The 18,680-nt window shown below is 40.3% G+C and overlaps 1 protein-coding gene across 1 annotated transcript in view; it reads right to left on the reverse strand.

Moving 5' to 3' along the window:
• Nucleotides 1-18,680, reverse strand: part of ATGRIP (Golgi-localized GRIP domain-containing protein) — a 456,132-nt gene that overhangs the window by 320,954 nt on the left and 116,498 nt on the right. The window lies entirely within an intron of this gene.

An 18,680-nucleotide genomic window follows, 5' to 3' on the forward strand; every position in this document is an offset into this window, starting at 1 on the left:
ACTATGCAAGGGAATGCCCTAATAGAAAGGACTCTCACCGTGACGATGATCAAAATCCCTCTCATGGTAATTGAAGGAATGGAAAATTCAACAACAAAGGAAAAAGGAATGCGGGAAATCAAGGAAGAGGGCAACCATTCAAGAAGGCTAGAAATTCCAGGTATGAATCTAACACTGTTGACGATAAGCAGGCTGAATATTATCTACCAGCTGCTCTATCTACCTCCGCTCCTTCGGACTCAATGGGAATTTGGCTCATTGATGTGGTGCCTCAAGACACTTCACTGGTTACAAAGAAGTACTCTATAATCTGGTAGAGAGAAACTAACCTGGAAATTGTCCTTGGAGATGACATGAAATACCCAGTGAAAGGTGTAGGCAATGTTTCTCTTAAACTGAATCAAGGTAATACGATTCACTTACAAGATGTATTATATGTACCTGATCTCAAAAAGAACCTAGTATCCATCTCAGCAATGGAAGACAAAGGCTATAAGGTAACCTTCAGCGATGGTAAGGTACGCATGTGGAAAAATAATGTTAAAGATGCTTTCACTCTTGGGTTTCGAGTTGATTCTTTATATCAAGTCGGTGGAAGTCCGCTAGGTGTCATGTCTTGTGACACAACGCTTCAGTCCGAACTTTGGCATCGGAGGTTTGCCCACCTTCATTACAAAGCTCTACCCAATGTAAGACAGATGGTAACAGGGATGCCTGAATTCCAAGTAGAGAAAGAAGGTGTATGTCCGGGATGTGCCGAAGGAAAGCTCAAAAGGGGACCATTCCCTTCAAGTCAAAGCAATACCTCCGATATATTACAACTAGTTCACTCAGACATATCAGGTATGATGCCTGTGAACTCCTTGGGAGGATACTCATATTATCTCACTTTTACAGATGACCATTCTCGAAAGACCTGGATATACTTCTTGAAAAAGAAGGATGAAGTGTTCCCTTGGTTCCGACACTTCAAAGCCCTAATCGAGAATCAAACCGAAAAGAAGATCAAGATCTTAAGAACTGACAATGGGACTGAATATGAATCTAATGAGTTCCATGATTTTTGTAAAGAGGCTAGCATCAAGAGGGAGACTACTACACCATATACTCCTGAACAAAATGGTGTGGCAGAAAGGAAGAACCGCACAATTATGGAAGCTGTCCGGGCCATGCTACATGATCAAAGTCTTCCTAAGTTTCTATGGGCTGAAGCTGCAAACACTGTCGTATATGTACAAAATCGATGCCCTCATCAAGCATTGGGTTCCAAGACTCCTGAAGAAAAATTCACCGATAAGAAACCTGATGTTTCTCATTTTAAAATTTTTGGAAGCCCTGTATACTTTCATGTGCCGAAAGAGAAAAGAAATAAATTGGGAGCATCTGGAAAGAAGGGAATTTTCGTGGGCTATGGTGAAAATACTAAAGGCTATAGAATCTATGTAGCCGGTCAAAGGGAAGTCATAATTAGTCATGATGTCACCTTTGACGAAGATATGGCTCTCAGCAAGGTGATCAATCTTCCGACTTTGAGGAGCTCTCAAGAAGCCGACACCAGGGAACCGAAAGAAAAGGATGATGAATCAATGCCTGATGTAGAAGAACCCATGGATCCGATTGATCCTCCTCCATATGAGCCTTCCTCTTCTAGGAAGAGGCCTTCATGGCTTAAGGGGTTACTTGATGATGCTGAAGGACATGCTGCACCCCGAGGAACCTTTCGTGAAAGTAAGAAACCTAATAGGTATCAAGGATAGCTGACCATCATGAGCACGATCATACAAAATGAGCCTTCGTCATTCTCAGATGCCGTCAAGCATCAAGTATGGAAGGATGCTATGACCGAAGAATATGAGTCTATCATAAAGAATGATGTTTGGGAAGTAGTTCCCAGACCCCAGGACAAGACTGTAGTTACTTCCAAATGGCTTTACAAGATAAAGCATGCAGCAGATGGAAGCACGGAAAAGTATAAGGCTCGTTTTGTTGCTCGAGGTTTCTCCCAAAAGGAAGGTATAGACTATGATGAGATATTTGCACCTGTTGCCAGATATACGACCATCTGCTCGATCATAGCCCTTGCCGCTTCACAAGGATGGAACCTACATCAGATGGATGTCAAGACTGCGTTCTTGCATGGCTCAATCAAAGAAGAGGTCTACGTGGAGCAACCCGAAGGATTTGAGATTTATGATCGAAAATCTCATGTATGCAGGTTGAAGAAAGCTCTCTATGGGCTGAAGCAAGCACCCCGAGCATGGTATGAGAGGATCGATAGCTACTTGATGAAGCTGGGATTCACTAGGAGTGAAGCCGATCCTAACCTTTACTTTAAGGTTGAAGATGACAAGCCTCTCATACTGGTGTTGTATGTGGATGACCTCTTTCTAACAGGTGCAGACCCTCTCATTCACAAATGTAAGGAGCTGGCCTCTGAATTTGAAATGAAAGACCTAGAACTGATGCACTACTTCCTAGGACTTGAAGTGTGGCAAAAGCCAGGAGAAATTTTCCTATCTCAAGGAAAATATGTGGTGAAGATATTGGAAAGATTCAGAATGGTGGACCGCAAGCCTGTAACTACTCCGATGGAGCTTGACTTCAAGAAGTTAAGCGGTAGTGCTGCTGGACCTGTTTTACGAAATGCTACCGAGTATCGGCAACTCGTCGGAGCATTAATGTTCTTAGTGAACTCCCGTCCAGATATATGCTTTGCAATCAACACATTGAGCCAGCATATGGTTGAACCCCACCACATACACTGGATTGGTGCCAAGAATCTGCTGAGATATCTTCGTGGCACTATCACTTATGGGTTAAGATACATTGCCAGAGATGTGAGACTATTTGGATACACAGATGCTGACTGGGCAGGCAATGTGGAGGACTGTAAGAGCACTTCCGGGTGTTGTTTCTCCTTGGGATCTGCTTCGATATCCTGGATGAGCAGGAAACAAAAGTCGGTGGCTTTGAGCACCGCCGAAGCAGAGTATATTGCTGCTAGCATGGCTTCTTGTGAGGCAGTTTGGTTGCGAAAGCTCTTCAGTGAGTTGTTTGGATTCACATTGGATACCACTGTGATCCTTTGTGACAACCAAAGTGGGATTCGTTTGTCAGAGAATCCCGTATTCCATGATCGCTCCAAGCATATTGATATCAGATACCATTATATTCGAGATATGGTGCAACGGGGAGCTATAAGGCTCCATCATATCGATACAGATGAATAGGTCGCCGACATTCTGACAAAACCCCTTGGGAAAGTAAAATTTCTAACTTTCCGTGAACAACTTGGAGTTGTTCAAAGACCCTCCAATGAGGGTCATGTATGATGCATTGAGCTCTGAGAGCTCCAGGGGGGTGCGGGGTGCTTCTTGGAGCAGCATATGACCACAGGATTATTCACTATCCCCTGGTGGTATACATGTACACCCCGTGGTGACATTGTAGCAGGATTGATGTGTTCTCCTGTGAGGCCTAGATTGATGTGTTCTCCATGGCAGCCTGGATTGATGTGTTCTCCATGGCAATTGTAGCAGGATTGATGTGTTCTCCTGTGAGGCCTGGATTGATGTGTTCTCCATGGCAATTGTAGCAGGATTGATGTGTTCTCCTGTGAGGCCTGGATTGATGTGTTCTCCATGGCAATTGTAGCAGGATTGATGTGTTCTCCTGTGAGGACAGGATTGATTAGTTCTCCTGTCGAGGCATCCTACCCATGCAATCTGGGACTCATGGGAAGTACCTCTCATCTGATCAATGAGCAGGGAAATGAAGTTAGGGACCATAGTAGTACCGATGGACGCATCATTGTAACTACCGTACTCCCTACGCTAGGATGACCTCCATTGATCTGGGATCAATGATACTAGTCTAGGACCAGTGGTAGGAGTTGTACCATACTATGACGCTGACTTCGGGTCGGTTGAGACTGGTCTGGGATCAGTGGTACATACTCTGAGACTGACTTTGAGTCAGTGGAGGATGATATTGGTCTGGGACCATTGGAGTTGTACTCACTATGACGCTGACTTTGGGTTGGTTGAGACTGGTCTGGGACCAGTGGTACATACTCTGAGACTGACTTTGAGTCAGTATGATACATCCTTGATCATTTCTTCTTCTTCATAATTCGGACAAAAGCAGAGTAGAACAGAACAATGCAAGAGCAGAGCAGAACAGAACAAAACAGTACAGATCAGTGCAGGGCAGAACAAGACAAAGCAGAACAAGCAAAATAGAGCAGAGCAGGGCAAGGGTCAGGCTGTACAAGGCAGTGCATTTGATGGATGAATAGTAACGACCGATAGTCAGATTGCAGATGAAGTTCTCCATGGTTGAGAGGGAGTGTTAAAATTGGCAACAGGGCAAAACTTCATGTGGGTCATCTTATTCATGGCTAATAATATTTTTATTAGATTCCTCTCGTCGAGAGGTGTAGGATTGATATAAAGATCATCCAATTCCGATAAGTATTCATGGAGATATGAATTTATTTTAATTATGGAATTATTATCAAGCCGACCTACAACTCATGTAGGCTCAGAAGCCCAACAGTGGCATCTATTCACCCACCAACGTTGTGTATAAATATAAGAGGACTTTCCTCATTTGGACTCACTCATCTCATCACATCTCTCTCTCTCTACTGCGCAGATATGAGTCTCTTCTCTACTGCGTTGAAATGGGTCTCTCTCTCACACATGTGAAGCCGGAAGCTGTTGAATTTGAAGCTACAACTACAGAAGTAAAGATTGACTTGCGTGGCCTAGAAGATCTCCTCTTTGGAACTGCGTTGTAGGTTCATCTGAACCTCCTTTGAAAGCTGCAACTTTTGGTGGTGGAATGAAGTCAATCCGACGAACGGTTTGCAAGATATCGACTGCCCTAGTTTGAAGCCGGAAACTACTAAAACTGAAGCTGCAACTGCAGAAGTAAAGATTGACTTGCGTGGCCTAGAAGATCTCCTCATCTGAACTGCGTTGTAGGTTCATCTGAACCTCCTCTGGAAGCCGAAACTTTTGGTGGTGGAATGAAGTCAATCCGACTGTCGGTTTGTGAGATATGGTCTGCCCTAGTTTGATAATGAAGCCGCTAATGCTGATGCTACTGATCTAGGGTTTGCTACTGCTGATATGAATCAGATTTATTGTACTATTTCTCTCTGCTGAATTATTGAAGATAAAAGAAGATTTGATCAAAGGGTTTCCCCACACATTGTGGGGTTTGTCCCTGGCTAGCCGCACATCTTGTGTCTCTTGTCTTGGCTTGTTTTCTGTCGATCGTTTAATGTTCTATCTGCACTTTACTTTATGTACATGTGATTGCAAATCGGTGGAATATAATAAGAAAAAGAAGTAAACTGTTATAAGCATAGAACATACCATAATTTAACAAATTTTCCAATATCCTCAAGCATGAGGTCTATGCAATGTGCAGCACATGGGGTCCAAAAGATGGTCTTGTGTTTTTCCTCTAACAATTTACCAGCAAGAACATAGTTAGAAGCATTATCTATGATGACTTGAACAACATTAGCCACCCCAACCTCCTCAACAACCTGATCCAATAGCTGAAACAACAATTGCCCATCTTTTACCTTATGAGATGCATCAACTGATTTTAAAAACGTGGTTCCCCGTGGGCAGAAAATAAGAAAGTTTATGATGGTACGGTTTCTTTGATCAGTCCATCCATCTGACATGATGGTACATCCTATTCTTGCCCATGAGTCCTTAAAATCTTTCAAATACTCATTAATGGATGAAATTTCTTTCTGCAAATGATACCCCTTAGCTCATGCATAGTAGGGCCTTTGAAGCCTTTTCCAGCAACATGTATGGCATCAAACATTGGCTCATAATATGGTGAACGGGAAGCATTGAAGGGGATATCAGCATCATACCACCATCTAGCTATGTAATCACAAGCAGTCTCCCTCAATTCTTTCTTCCAATGGTCATCTAAAGTGGGCTGCATTTGACTTTTACTAGCTTGAGGACCGTGTGCATCTGATGAAGAGGAGGGAGTAAAATAACTTTTGATAGTCATATCACCCTTTTTGATTCTACCCCTTCACTTTTCTTGAATAGAATCAAAAGAGGGAAGAACATATCGAAAAGGGTTGGATGCATCAGTACAAGGGATAGAGGAAGAACCCTCAAAATCATAATGGGGGTTGGTAGCCATCATTTTTTGTATCTCCCTCTTCCTCCCAATTTCAGCCTCTTAACTCTTTTTGTCTAGCCTTATCTTCTTTAAACTTCTCAAAGTTGGCTAACAATTCCTTCCAAATCTCTCCAATTTCTAGTGAGATACATGGAGTAATTTGGCCTCTAATCCTCGCCAAGTGTTGTTTCAGCCTATTAATGCCCTTAGGACATTCCTTAATTTTCCTATGGCAAAATTTGTAATGCATTTGACTATCAACCATTTCAACATATGCCCAAGCAACATCTTTCACTCTAGTTGCCATTTTTTGACTTGAAAGCAAACAATCTGAAAATGAAATTAAAAAAAAACAAACAAACAAACAAAAACATTGATTCAATGTTCATTTCTTTCACAAAAAACACTCTTTAGGATCTCTAGATATGCACCTAAAATTTAATAAGCAAAAACAGATTTGTACAAATGAAAAAAAAACCTCCAGGCACACACTGCCTCCTCAAGCTTGCTCCAAGAAATCAACTCCTCAATGCTACTCCAAATGGCTAACCAAGAAGCTCCTCACTCCACCTAAAATGCTTGCCTAAGACTCCTCATTGCTGCAACAAAAACAAACTCAACAACTCCTCACAAACTCTCACTAAAGTACTCACTCAAATGCATGAGATGGTTGTGAGAGAATGAGAGGAGTTGAGTGGGTTAAATAGGGTTTGGGTTGAGGGGAATGGACCCCAAAGACCAACTAACCAATTAATAAAACCATTTGGAGTCCCCCACACTCAACAAAAACATTAAAAAATAACTAAAAAAAAACGGTTTTATGGGTTTACTGACCGTTGTCCGTGACCCGACCGGGTTGATACAGACTCGGCTGAGCCAGCCGAGTTAAGACCAAGCCGACCGAGTCATGTAATGACTCGTCCGGCTCGGTCTTAACCCAGCCGGGCGAACCGGTTCAAAGGCCGGGTTGCAAACTTTTTTCCGACTCAGTCCAACTCGGCCGAGTCGGTTCCGAGCCAGTCGGCTTTTAAAACAATGGTTTTATCATCCTGGAATATGTAACTTGACGTCCCTGGTACCTCAGCTTGTATAATTTGTTTTTTTTAATATATATATATATATATGTTGACCTTTTTTTTCTTTTCCTTTTTATTTTTTAATCCCCCCTTCTTTTTTTTAAATGATAATTATTTTTTGTTTGTTTTTTTTCTTTTAAATAATTATATATTTATTTATTATATATATAATAATTATAAACTATATATTAGTTATAAACATAACTTTATATATATATATATATATATATATTGTAATGTTTATGTCATCGGTATGTTAATTAATTAACTTACTGTGTATCGAGCTCGTACATTGTATGAACTGTTTATGTTTTCGGTGTATTACGTATAACCCTCTGCTGTATCAACCAATACTATATATCTGCACCGAACCATGTATGAAATGACGTCTGGTATCAAGGTTCACACCCTTTGACTTTTTGACCGGAGATATGACGCTCGACGGCGGGGGAGGACAACGTTTTTTAACTGTGTGCCAATCTGTCTGACAACGGCTTTCGGACAACATTCCTTCTGCAACATGCCGAGTGTGTGTGGACTGAACAGTTTCGTTGTATCTCCCTCCCGTAACGTAGATGAGCCTTGTAGAGGAAGATACGATGCAGGTGAAGTCGCACCTTGTGGTGGTCATGTCGGTTTCCCTCCTGTTGTCGTAGTATCGAATGTCATTTTCTCTCCTATTGTAGTGTTCAGTGTCGTCTTCTCTCTAACAGCGGCATGGTTGAGTACCATTTTCTCCTGAAACTATGCTACCATATCAGTTGAGTATATCTGCTGCCAATTCTCAGACTTCGGGGTTGGAATGGTCGACCAGCCCACGTACGATGGAAATTCTTTCACCTAGTGGACTATATCGAGATTTTTCTATTAAGTTAAAAAGAATAGACAACACTGATATTATAGGATCTTCATTGTTACCAGAAAGAACTAAGGTGAAACAACCCAAATATATGAAATCATGGGCTCATACCACTCTCGGGATCTCCAAATGCCCTATTCTGCTCAAGCTCAACAAATGAAGTATCTCCAAACTGAACTTGAAGATTTGCTTTCTGGCATTACCATTCGTTAAAGCAGTCCCAATTTCCCCTTCCTCAGGCTCTAGGTATTCGAACACAGAAAAAACATGAGCAACCAACCCTACACGAGTCATGACTTTTAGGGCTATGGAATTTTCTTCCTGGTCTCGAAGATCTGAGGATAATGTTTTCAATAAATCAAGGCACTGGTTTTCCTCTAGTTTTCCATGCATGGGCCAAACCAGTGAAACCAGTGCCTGTGCAATTTTACAGTGTTCAATGCCTACAGGGTCTGAGCTGGAAAGATCGGTAATTATGAAAAATAATTTGTCCATGCGCATTTTGGGAAAATTAGTAGGTCTGTCAGTCCATGGCATTCAAGAATTTGCTTCTTTTTATTGTCTGTCCAAATTGAATAGATTAGGTTTACTAAGCCTGATTGAAAGGTTGTATCTTCGGTAAAATTATGACATACATTCTCAATTAGGGTTAGCACTTTGGTTTGAATTTCATGGAAGTATATCTGGTGAATGTAATGGGCATCACTTAAAATACTCACAGATAGTTTCACCCATTGGGAAAGAAATTCAAAGCTTGTGGAAAATGGGCATTTTGCTATGAGTCTGCACAGGGTAAAAGTATTGTCCTTTGAGAAAATAATTGAGCATCTGTATTTAATGGTTGATTCCAATTGTTGCAGTCGTTCCAGCAACTCTGAACCTTCCATCTGACTGATTTGTTTTGGATTAAATACAGATTTGATTGTTGTTGCAAGATGAGCAGGGGTTGAGATAAAGGCAAGGGTTGGAGCCAATGTGCATTGGCGCCGCCATTCGTTGATTTTTTCTCTCCTGTCGTAGTTCTAACTGTCATCTTGTCCCCAACAGTAGTGCGACGGGAAAGATTCATCTCTAGTAGCGTCAATCCATCGACTGCGCCGTTTTGGGTTTTCATCACAATGATTCTTGGCGGTTGTCGACCTGTACAAATCCCCACCAAAAATATCATCATTTTCTAATTGTTTTGAATGGCTCTTCTAATCCGATATGTTCTCGATAACGTCAGGGTGTTGATCCTGACTTGTATGTCGAGGTGTTGTATCTTTCACGTTCTCTTCTGTGGTGGTTATCATGCTGTCCTCTGCCTCTGCTCTAGCAAGCTCCTCTTCTTCCACTGTGACAGTTGTGTTTATGTACTCCCCATCATCCATTTCATTGCCAGAGTCGGAAGATGCAACCATTTCCTCTCTAGTTGTCCTCTGTTCAAGTGACAGTCTTCCATCACTCAACTCCCCTTGAGCTAGCGGATCAACTTCTTGCCCACCGTCAGTGCCATGGTCAAATGTTGTATAAAGTCCATTTCCTCCACAAGCAACCAATAGGCGCTGCCCTAGTTCTACGAATTCCTCTACTGAGTACTCTATCATCTCTGCTTCAGATTCCTCATTGTTATGATATTGTTCATCTTCTTGTTTCTCAAGATAGTCCTTATCCAGATCATCTTCATCTCGGTCATCATCTTGATCTATATCAGCGGCAGCAAAATCATCATGTTGATCATTTTCTGCGACATCTTCATTTTCAACATTATAATCATCTACTACTTCATCTTCTTCACCCTTTTGATTGATATTTTCATCCATATCAAGATCAACTTCATTTGGATCATTTTCATATCCATCATTCTTGTCCATATCAAGATCAACTTCATCTGGATCCTCATCTTGATCTTGTTTCGTTTCTTCATTATTGCTATCATCTTCCTCTGCATAATTTTTCTTTACACATGTTGTAACTTCTGCACATGATTTTTCTAATCACTAAAATCAATGCTTCTTGAATTTCACTAAACTGCTCGACGCATTCAGGACGTAAACATAATGGCATATTGTGCAGCGAACAACGTTCAAAGACTCGCATGATTATATTGTGCGGCATGGCTTTGATACCATTGAAGCAACAAAACCTGTAGTTTGTTGACTTTAATGTAAAAATACACAAGAGGTATTTCTAATAATAATTTATTATATACATAAAATGTACAAGTGATGATGAATGTTACAATGAGGACCCGCATATATACCTAAGCAGGTGTCCTTTTGTGACTGGGCATGTCTTTTAGACATACCTTTTAACTTAACTAATGACTACTTAACATAATCATTACCTGATTATTTAGTATTTACATTTATTTATATTTATTTATGTTTATTTTATTTTATCCAATTTATGTTCATAACAATTATCCTTATTACAAGGAAATGGTCCAAGCAATTGCAAAAATAGGGCCTTCATATGTACCATCCGGAGAACATAAGCTAAGAACAACAATTTTAGATAGACAAGAGTCCAAAATTAATGTGCAAAAATAGAGAATGAGACAAACATGGTTGAGGTTTGGTTGCTCTATTCATATTGTTATGGATGGATGGACTGACATCCGAAAATGCCCACTAATCAATATCATAATGACATCTGCAAAAGCTCCATTATTTCTTAAATTTGTTGGTTGTTTTGGAAAGTGCAAGGATGCATCTTTCCAATTTGAGCTTCTTCAAGAAGCTATAGAGGATGTTGGGGTTGATAGTGTGGCGTAGGTTGTGAAAGATGCAGCAATAGTTTGTAGATCAGTGGGGTTATTGATTCAAAGCATGTATTAACATACTTTTTTAGACTCCTTGTTGTGTGCATGTACTCAATAATGCACTGAAGGACATTGGAAAAATTCAGTGGATATTAGACTTGGTGATAGCTGCTAGAGATGTGCAGATATTTATCTGCAACCACCACCACCTTGGCCATGTACAGGGCTCACACGAGGAAGGAATTCTTCAAGCCCACCGATACTAGATATGCTAGCTATTTTCTCTTATTGGAGAGGATCCTAGAGGTACAAGCACCACTACAACCCTTGGTTGTGAGTCCAGAGTGGGGAAGGTTGTCAGAATCAAAGAAAGACTCGAGGAAGAAGGTCAGGCTTTAGGTGTTGGACAATGATTGGTGGGCAGATTGTTCTTATTTGGTGTCATTCTTGGGCCCTATTGTGGAGGTCATTCATTACACTGATTCAGATGCTCCTAGTCTTGGAGAAATCTATGAGACCTTTGATAACATGTTGGATCATGTGAAGGCATCCATTTAGTAGAGGGAGCCCTCATTAGAGACATCCCAAATTCGACCCATCATTCAGCATAGGTGGGATCGCATGAACGCACCGTTACACATGGCAGCATATGCGTTAAACCCAAAATGGTATGTTGAAAGGCTTGGGAGAGTGCCTCCTATTGATGATCCTGAGGTAAAGAATGGCTTCCTAGATGCAATTGCAAAGATGTACAATGCGGAGGAGGGGGCAAAATTTCGAAGACAAGTTGTTCAGTTTGCATCTCTTAGTGGCCACTTCAACACACGTGGTGCTCAGGGAGATCACATAGATCTAGCCCAAGATAACCTGATTTGTTGGTGGAGAATGCATGGGGATGGTGCTCCAGAGCTCAAACGTCTAGCTATGCGTTTGTTGTCTCAGATTGCTAGTTCCTCTATAGACTGCAGCAGAGAGGAATTGGGCTACATATAGCTCCACCACTCTATCAAGAGGAACAAGCTTACCTCTAAGACAGCTAAGAAGTTAGTTGTTGTGCACAGTGCCCTATGTCTTGAGCATAGGAAGACACCTGAGTATCTGAAGGGACCAGCAACACAATGGGATGTTCATCCAGAGGATGATGCACAGGTAGATATGGATAAGAGACTTGATGAGACACAAATGGTGTTGGTTGGTGTGCCACTTAGCATGTTTAAGAATGCAAGTGATCTTGATTCAGATGGTGACATGGTTGATCCTGATTTATTCATGCAGCAGCTGGATGCAGAGACTAGCGAGGCAATACCTTGAGCAATTATGCTCATTTATGATTTATCATTTGATATGTTCTTATGTTATTAACTTATTTGCTTTTCTGTTTCAGACTTCAATTGTAGACTTCAGTTTATTTTGAATCTTGATATATGATATATTAGACATGAGTCTTGAATCTATAAAAATTTGACTCTTGATGTATCAGACTTGATTTTTATTTCAATATTTAGTATTCATAGTTGGAACTTCAATATGGTTTAAACTTTAAAACTTTAAACGGTTATTTTCATTGTACATTGTTAGTAGTTACATTGTATAGTTACAAACTTACATGTATGATGTATGATTATACAATATCATGCTTTTCATTTTAAATTTGTTTCAGACTTCAGTTATATGATTCATCGATTTATCATTTATCCTTCATGATGTAAGTGTTATATATTATATAATGATAGAGACAGTTACATTATAAATATTAAAATTTCAATGATATATCATATATTTTTATATTTATAAGTTTTTAAGACCCGGACGTCCACCCAAATTTCCTAAAAATTGGTGGGAAGCATTTGCATAGGCCGCTCTTGTGTATCCCTGCTCCCTAGCCCCCACGTCCCGAAAACTTGGTGGAACATTGTGATAACACCATGAAAGTAGGCTAATATTCCTTAAGATTAGCACCCTTGTCCATGAAGATCAAAATTACAAAAGGATCGACACTGTCAATCCAAAAGGAGCACCAAAATCAATATTTTGTATCATCATACAAAAGTTGGAGAAGTCCCACATAATGTCTTGAATCTTATGTTCCTTGCCCAATTCGCTACAAGCTCCACTCTATGCAAAAAAAAGTTTGCACCCTCCATTTATCAGAGAAAATAAGCCTCATACAGAGTATAGCATGCTAGACATAATGCTCCTAACTGTCACATCGAGCTGGTCTTCTCCTAAAATTGGGGATAGGATTTACTGCTAGAAAGAATACCCTCAAAATGCAATGTAGAAAGAACCCTCCTAACTGTCACATCAAGCTACTCTTCTCGTTCTGAAATCAAGGATGGGATTTACTGCTGGAAATAATACTCTCAAAAAGCTTTTTGCATTGAGGAGTAACACTAGCCAAAGTTTCTTGCCTTCGACCTTGTATGGTAGGACAATAGAGCTTACTTATTCCTAAGCAGCCCCCAAGAGAATGTAGCCAAATTCTCCCAACTCCAGCGACTCCCTGTGGGTTATCATCTGCCATTCAATCATCACTTTCACATTAATTGATGACTCTGATAGCAAGCCAGCATCTTGGTCCACACACCTTTGCCCTTGATCATAGGACTAGTAGGTCTTGACATCTGATATGGTCTACCAGTTGTGCCACCTACAAGAGACAGAGACTACGATGCACCTCATTTTTTGGTGCCCCGCATACTGTGAGATCAGACTCCAGAGATGATATCATTGCCTATATAAAGAGTTTGAAGGATCCCTCTCTACCTTCTTTTGGTATTGTGACCAAAGATGCCTAGCCCTCTTCATTAAGGAGATATTTGGACACAAATCTCAAATCCTACACACCCCACCTCACTTGGAGACAATTCAAACGATCACATCATACTTTCAAGTTGATCCAATTAATTGGAGCAACAAGCAACAAGCTAAGTTCCATGGTATTTCAGAATAGTAAAGTAGTGAGACCTCGGGTCTCCCCTCAGCAAACCCCCCCATTTGGAAGGCCAACCAGTACCCTCAAGACTGTTGTGGAGGTATTGAACAACACATCATTTCACCCTCACCCAGAGTGTTAGGGCTTAGTACCAAACGATTCCCAAACATAAGCCCCCCACCCAACGGGTTCCCCCCCAGCCCAGCGAAGCAACCAAAGACTTATCCAGAGTTTCTTTCCCTTGGCCTCAGATGTCAGGAATATCCCTCACTCCTACATAAACACCAAGATCATATAGCTAGACTCCTCATTTGATCCAGAGAACTCCAATAGAGAGCCAGCACCACTATCGCCCCCCTTGTGTTGGCTATCATACTCTAGCACTCTTGACATGATCCTACATGATCCGGTTATATACATGTTTATGAGGCTGTCCTATTATTCTATCCTTCTTTACTTCATTTTATCCTTAGATTTAGCTTTGGCATTTTCTAGGAGTTGCGTTTACACTCCCACATTGTACTCATAGTGGTTGTATCCTTCAGTCCCATTGACCTATTTATGGTTATTCGTTGAACATTAATAAAATTATCTTATCTTATCTCTCTCTCTCTAAGTATTGATATCTCTAGTTTCAGGCTCTTTTATTTGTATCACTTCACTTATACTTGGCTAGCCACTTAATTATGCTGCACACTTTTCACTTTCTTTTGCTTTTAGCATTGATATAGAAGGTTATTTCACACTTTCACGTTGTATTTATACTAGATGTACAGTTTGTCTCACTGACATTCTTTTGCAGTGATTTGTTGGACATGAATAAAACTATCTGATCTCACAAACTCAAAAATGCAGAATGCTATGAATAATAATGTATATGAATAGATAAAAATTAAGATTTAGGATGGAGGGGCTATTTTATAGGTAAAATCTTTGGTTTTAGGAACCCATATTTTGATTTTCTTATCTAGTGATTTTTCATGTGGCTTTCTTAAAAGTTAGTTTTTGGAGAATTTCTTGACTTGATGTTTCTGGCAAACGCCGGAAATAGATCTTCAGCAGATTCTCTAGCACCTCCAAACTGGAAATGTCTCCCAAGTAGCTCTAGATTTGCAGAAATTTGTATCCTGATTCCTCCACAGGTATAATCAGTGACATGGCAAGAGTGTTTAATGATTAATCTGCAAATGTTATAAGAGAAAATATGTTACATACAATGTAACATGTTTCTTTGATAAAACAAGTACAAATGAGTGAATGCTTATCAGTGTTGTTAAAAGCGCGATTTAATCGCGCTTTTTTCAAAAACGCGCGCGTTTTTCCCTTTGCCGCATAAAACGCGCGTTTTATACGAAAAAAGCGGCAGTTTTTTTTATAGCGCTTTTTTCGAAAAAAGCGCGATTTAAATTGAAAAAAGCGCCGAGGGCGCGGGCAGCGGGTTATAAACTATGAAAATCGATTTTTGTTTTTTCATTTCTGACTGTCGCCGCGCGGAGGAGGAGGAGACGCCTTGTGGAGAAGAGCTGAAGGGTTTGGGAGCGAATCCAAGTGTTTTTAGGAGAAATCCAAGACAAGATCACCAATTTGTCCATAAAAACGGTATGTAGATTAATTTTTTTTTGTTTTCCTTGTTATAAACTTTGTTTTTCATTGTTTTTGGTTGAGAAATTTCATATGGGCACCATTTTCCTTTTGTTTTAATTGTTTTTAAAGAATTTTTTGTAATTTTTCATTGATTTGGGATGGGTAACTTGGTATGACTATGGGAACCAATTTTTTTTTTTTTTTTTTCATTTTTTTTAAACATTGTTTATGTTTTTTGATTTTCATTGTTTTTTGGCATTTGCCATTTGGTTGGGTAACTTGGGATTTTGGAAATAATTAACTTGTAATTTTGTAAATGCTAAATTGTAATTTGTAATCCTAAATTCCTATTTCCTAATCCTTATTTTTCCATAGGTTTGCAAATTCAAAATTCAAAAACAAACATGCCAAGGAAATTGGATCCTTTCTGGGAATATGGTGAACCTAAAGCTCCGAATGATAGACAAAACTTGAATTGCAAGTTGTGTGGAAAGGAGATACGCGGGGGGGTGTACAGGTTGAAGTACCACCTTGCACAAATCCCTGGACATGATGTGGGGCCCTGTATAAATACAAATCCTGAACTTATCCAAAGAGCCATGAGAGCATTGGGAGAATTAGAGCACACTAGAGAGGCCAAAGAAGAACTCAAAAGGCAACTAAGAAGGTCAGCTGAAGGAAGTGGACCAAGTGGCACTGGCTCTACTGCAGCGTCAGTCAATCCGGTAGCTGCATCATCATTTTTTGTTCCTCGAACCACACCTGGTTCACAACCAACTATCGGTTCAATGCTAAAAAGAACTAAAAAAGAACAAGCTGATAGGTTGATGGCAAAATTTCTCCTCTGGAGTGATATTCCTTTCAGCATTGTAAGGAATAATCCATTTTTCCAACCTGCTGTTGATGCTATTGCCAGTGTTGGCCCGGGGTACAAAATCCCTTCTTATCATGATTTCAGAGGCCGGATTCTTCAAGAGGAAAAGCATGACTGCACCCAAAGATTGGAGGATTTTAGGGCATCATGGACACAAACAGGATGCACTGTTATGTCAGATGGTTGGACTGACCAAAAGGGGAGAACCCTTATAAACTTCTTGGTTAGTTGTCCCAAGGGGACTATGTTTATCAAATCTATTGATGCAACTCATCAAATCAAAGATGCAAGAACTTTATGTGATTTGCTGGATGTGTTTATTTTGGAGGTGGGTGCAGAAAATGTTGTCCAAGTCATAACGGACAATGCTGCAAATTATGTTGCTGCTGGTACAATGCTTATGGACAGGCATCCTACTTTATTTTGGACACCTTGTGCTGCCCATTGTATTGATTTGATGTTAGAGGACATAGGGAAAATTCCCTTTGTCAAAGATATTGTTGACTCATCAAAAAGCATCACAAAATTTATATATAATCATACATCTGTGCTTAGCTTGATGAGAAGATTCACCAACAACAAAGAGTTGGTGCGCCCCGCCATTACACGGTTTGCGACGAGTTTCATATCTCTTCAATCCCTTTTGAATTCTATGTGGGATTTGAAGAGAATGTTTCTTTCAGAGGAGTGGCGTGCTTCGTCAATGAGCCGCAAACCAGAAGGAGAGGCCGTATGCAGACTAGTTTCATACCAGGAAGACTTCTGGGCGGGAGTGCAGGAGGTGTGCGCCGTTACTGAACCTTTGGTAAAGGTTCTTCGGTTGGTTGATGGTGAAAAGCCCGCAATGGACTATTTGTATGAAGCCATGGACAGGGCCAAAGAAGCCATTCGGTCCTACTATGATGATAAGGGAGATGATGGGTTTCAGAAACAGCTCCTTCTATGGGAAGTGATTGATGAGCGATGGAACAACACACTCCATCGTTCCATTCATGCTGCTGGGCTTTTCCTGAACCCTGCATTTTCTTATGCATGTGGGTTTGATTTTGATGCTGAGGTCATAGATGGATTATTATCCTGTGTCCAGAAGATGGTGAGATCTCCAGAACAACGTATAGAGATCTCTAAACAAATTGAGACATATAAGATGTCAGGTGGCACATTTGGCTTTGAGATGGCTGTCACTGATAGGACGATTAAAATGCCAGGTATTTTTTAGTTTGTACTTTGTAACTTTGTTTCAAATTTCATTGTCTCTTCAAATTCCATTTTTTTCTTATGTTTATTTAAAATTTTATTTGTAATTTTGTTGTAGACGCATGGTGGAAGATGTATGGTGGCAGAGTACCCCTTTTGCAAAAGCTTGCCGTACGCATCCTCAGCCAAACATGCAGCTCCTCAGGATGTGAGTGCAATTGGAGTGTATTTGAAAAAATACACAACAAGAAGCGCAATAGGTTAACACTTAAACATTTAAAATATTGCAAATTTCCAAATAAATTTTTGAATTCATTAAACAATATTTTTTTTATAATATTAATTATTAATTATTATTTCATGAACTTTGTACAGGTTGGAGTCCCATAGACTTAATGACATGGTCTATGTCTACTACAATCTTCGATTGTGGGTGAGGCAACTAGAGAGGACACCTGATATGGATGCCATCTCATTGGATGGGATTGACACCACTGCTAAATGGAGGGTTGAGACCGAGAGGCCTCTCATGGATCCCACTGATGATTGGTTAGTGCAGGATGAGGGGGAGGAGGAGGAGGAGGAGGAGCAGGAGCAGGAGCAGGAGGAGGAGGAGGTGGAAGAGGAGGAGCAGGAGGAGGAGGTGACACCGCCTACCCGGGCTACCACTACCACCAGTAGAGGACGTTGTCTCCGTCTACCTCCTGTAGCTGCTACTACTAGTTCTTCAGCTTCTAGAGCACGTCAGACTCCACTACCATTTCCACCAGCACAGGCACCAGCTTCTACATCTAGAGGGAAAGAGAAAGCTGTGCCATTTTCTCGCAAGAGGGGCAGAGGAAATCAATAGGATTAGACTTTCATTTTATTGTATATGACATTATGACATGATGAGATACATTATCATATTTTTTGTTGATATTTTGAGGCTGAGTTGGGACTCAGGACTTACTATTCACTGATTCAGGACATGATTTAATGTTATGTGTGATTTTAGCGCTAGAAATGATATTAAACATCTTATATATTAGTTTTTTTATCATATTTATGTGTCAATGTATTTATTTTATGTTGTAGATGGTTTAGATATTAAAAAAATTGAAAAAAAATGAATATTTTTGTGCCAAACGCTTTTTTCCCGCTTTTGCCGATTTTTTCCGCTTTATTCCCGGCGCCGATTTAATCCCGCTCGCGCTTTTAACAACATTGATGCTTATACACACTTTGAGACATGTTTACTCTTA

Source organism: Pinus tabuliformis, chromosome 2_1, assembly GCF_031772625.1.
Source record: "Pinus tabuliformis cultivar Carrire ecotype Pingquan chromosome 2_1, CPIR1, whole genome shotgun sequence".
Taxonomy (NCBI): Eukaryota; Viridiplantae; Streptophyta; class Pinopsida; order Pinales; family Pinaceae; genus Pinus; species Pinus tabuliformis.